The sequence below is a fragment of the Octodon degus genome, unplaced genomic scaffold (genome assembly GCF_000260255.1).
Source record: "Octodon degus isolate 3935 unplaced genomic scaffold, OctDeg1.0 scaffold00085, whole genome shotgun sequence".
In the NCBI taxonomy this organism is placed as follows: Eukaryota; Metazoa; Chordata; class Mammalia; order Rodentia; family Octodontidae; genus Octodon; species Octodon degus.
Genome location: NW_004524661.1, coordinates 5729873 through 5733498, shown reverse-complemented (window position 1 = coordinate 5733498; position 3626 = coordinate 5729873). Strand labels below are relative to the sequence as shown.

The window sequence follows — 3626 nt, the reverse complement described above, 5'->3', positions numbered from 1 at the left end:
TTTCTGTAGTTTGCCATTTCATACAGGATGGTGTATGAATAGCTGGTGTCCAACTTTATTCTTGTCATTTGGTAAGCTGGTTTTCCTAACAATTTCCAAGGAAAATCTTTCCATTTCATGTGTTATTACGTAATGAGTTCCCATGTATATTTTGGTCTGTTTTAAATTTCTCAATTCTGGGGGCCGGGGAGATGGCTCAGTGGAATAAGCGCTTCCCTGGCAAGTGCAAAGGCCTGAGTTCATTCCCCGGTTCTGCCAAAAAAAAAAAAAAAAAAAAATGTGAACAAAAAAAAAAAAAAAAAGAAAAAAATTTCTCAGTTCTGTTCCATAGCTTTATTTCTTTCATACCACCACACTGGATTGATAATTGATAATTAAATATATGTCTTCATATCTAGTAAAGTGAGCACCGCTTCTTTACAATACTTTACTTTTTCTTTTTCAAGATTTATTTAGTTATTTGTAAACATGTTAGTAGTCTTTTACGAAAAGTAAATTTATTAAATTGTTTTTGTTTGTTTTGTTTTTTTGTCTTTTTGAGACAGGTTTTGCTGTGCAATTCAGGCTGGACTTGAGCTCACTTTGTAGTCCAGGCTGGTCTCAAATTAGCAATGATACTCCTGCCTCAGCCTTATGAGTGTTGTACATCTTTAAAAAATAATATTATCTAGTTTTTGTTTTGAGGAGCATTTTTTGCTGAAGCAAAATAAATATATATTGATTTTTGTTGTCTTATTTCATGTTTACCCAACTTTATTTCATTTATTATTTATCCATTTATTTATTTAGGTGAGGGGGTCTCACTATGTTGCCTCAAACTTCTGGGCCCTAGAATACCTCCTGCCTCAGCCTCCCAAGTAACTAGAACTATGGGTATCTACCATCACTAATGGCTTTTTATTCCTTTTTCTTTTCCTGGTGTACACTGAATTGAATTTTCTTCTATTAGTTTGAGATATATTAATTGTAGTTTAAATAAACCAAGACAAATATTTGTATTTATGTTTTCTAATGTTTAAAATGTACAAAATTTGATGAAAAATACAATGAATGTTTAAATTTTAAAAGCATTTATTGCTCTCTTTGCTGCATCTCCTGCAAGAATGAAGACCATTCTCAGCAATCAGATTGTCGATTTTCCAGAAAATGTCGACGTCATTCTGAAAGGACCCACAGTTATTGTCAAGGGCCCTAGAGGAAACTTCCAGAGAGACTTCAATCACATCAGTGTGGAACTCAGTCTTCTTGGGAAGAAAAAGAAGAGGCTCCAGGTTGACAAATGGTGGAGAAACAGAAAGGAGTTGGCAAATGACCACACAATCTGTAGCCATGCCCAGAACATGATGAAGTGGGTCACGCTGGGCTTCCGTTATAACATGAGGTCTGTGTATGCTCGCTTCCCCATCAAGGTCTTTATTCAGGAGAATGGGTCTCTTGTCGAAATTCAGAATTTCTTGGGTGAAAAATACATCGGCCAAGTTCGTATGAGGGCAGGTGTTGCTTGCTTAGTATCTCAAGCCCAGAAAGATGAGCTAATCCTTGAAAGAAATGACATTGAACTTGTTTCAAATTCAGTTGCTTTGGTTCAGCAAGCCACAACAGTCAAAAACAAGGATATCAGAACATTTTTGGATGATATTTATGTTTCTGAAAAGGGAACAGTTCAGCAGCCAGATGAGTAAGATCCAAGACTTAATCCAGCCCCAGAAACAAGCTTCTGGATTGCAAAGCTGATCAGTGATATTTTAATGAGACAATAAAAGAACTTCATTAAGTAGAAAAAAAAGCATTTATTACAGTAAATAATATAGTATGTTAGTCTGTCTCAAGATACTCCCCCTCACTTTGAACATGTGTGTCCCACTGCTCTTGCCACTGTCTGAAGCAGTTCGGGAAGCCTTCTTTCATCAGTATCTTCACAACGTGTGATAAGAAGCACAGAGCAGCGAATGCTCCTGCCACGTACCATTTGACAAAAAGGCCGCTGGTGAGAATATTGCGGTGTGCCCTTGTCCACCTTGTTCACAAGGTCTGGCGCTTGCAACTTCTGGCTCTTCCCAGAGTCAAAATGACCATGAAAGGAAAATGTTTTGAGTTGGTTTGGGACATCAAGGCTGCTGTGATAGTGAAACTAAAGATACCATGAAATGAAGTTTCAAGAACAGATTCAGAAAGTGCTAAGAACTATGCAGTAAGCATGTTTGAAGCAAAAGGAAGTGTTTATTTTTAGGGGAGTTAATGGCAATGTGTCCTTTATTATAATAATTTAAAAATTTAAACACATGCCTGTAGCTTTCAATCATTTTGTATATCACTATTGCTATGTTCTTTCTGAACGAAACACAATTTTTTTTGGTACCAGGGGTCCAGCTCAACACTTTCTACTTTCCAGGCAGGTGCTTATGCTGCTGAGCTATCTCCCCAGCAAACAAAACAAAAATGTTATCAAGCTTTATTTCCCCCTTTATTTTTTCTCTCTTGTTCCTACTCTATCCCTATTCATGGTAATATTGTGCAGATCTTTTAGTTTCAAAGATTGTGTAGATCTTTTAATTTCTATGAGAGATTGTGATGTTTAATCTTATGTACCAATTTGTCTAGGCCTAAAACGTCAATAGTGCTGAAGCTGAAAGCTCCTGCTATACTGAGAATAAGTGAGCTCTTGCTGTATGGATACATCTCAGAGATACAGTGTTGAGTGAAAGAAGCCAGATACAAGAGTATATGCAGTATTCTTCTATTTACATGAAATTCAAAACAGAAAAAGGAGTTTGCAGTTCACAGATGTCAGGACAGGGTCACTTTAGGGTGAAATGGTAGCGGGGAAGGGATTGGTAGGGGGTGGTCATGTTCTCTTTTCTTGATATGGGGATTAAGTTTCTCAGATGTGTTTACATTGTGAACAGAAAGTGAAGCTTCATAAATGACTCTGTCTCTGTCTCTGTCCCTATCTCTGTCTCTGTCTGTCTAGTTCTCTCTCCATCTCTGTCTTAGAAGTTTTTCTAAATTCCATTATCTGATTTTAATAGATGATCTGCTCTTTCTCTGTAGAAGCATTTGCATTTTCTATTTGTGATATTTTGAAATATCATTCTAATATGAGTAAAGGTGAATTCATTCTTACTTGTCCATTACTTTATAAAACTCTTCATCTTAAAGTCTTTCATTTGTTTCTACTCTTGGGAAAATTTTTTTAAAACACTCCTTTTTGAAGTATTTTCTATTTTTTATTTATTTTATTTCTTTTCTATATTTTTTATTACCTAAATGCTGATGTTTCTTTTTTTTTTTTTTTTTCATTTTAGTATTCAGTACAAGGTCTCACTATGTAGATCAGACTCATAGTGATCCTCCTGTTTCAGCCTCCTCAGCTCTGGGGTTACAGGCGTGCGCCACCATTCCCGGGCTATGTTACCAGCTCAGTGCACTCCAGGAGCAGGGCCAGTGCAGCATGTGGGACAGGGGATTGAACTCTAGTCCCTGAGCTTGCCTAAACAAGGAGCTTAGTCTGCTGCGTTATCTCACCAGCCAGGCAAGCGCATTTCTACTTCTTTCCTCTGTATTACATAGCTTCTCTTTACTTTTCCTTTCTTAATCTCTTCCCAATATTCTCTGGGTGAGTGCAT

General features: G+C 36.9%; 1 pseudogene; it reads left to right on the top strand.

Annotated features, from left to right (window-relative positions):
- The first annotated feature begins 1103 nt into the window (after nucleotides 1–1103).
- LOC105742943 lies at nucleotides 1104–1682 on the top strand (annotated as a pseudogene).
- Nucleotides 1683–3626: the final 1944 nt, after the last annotated feature.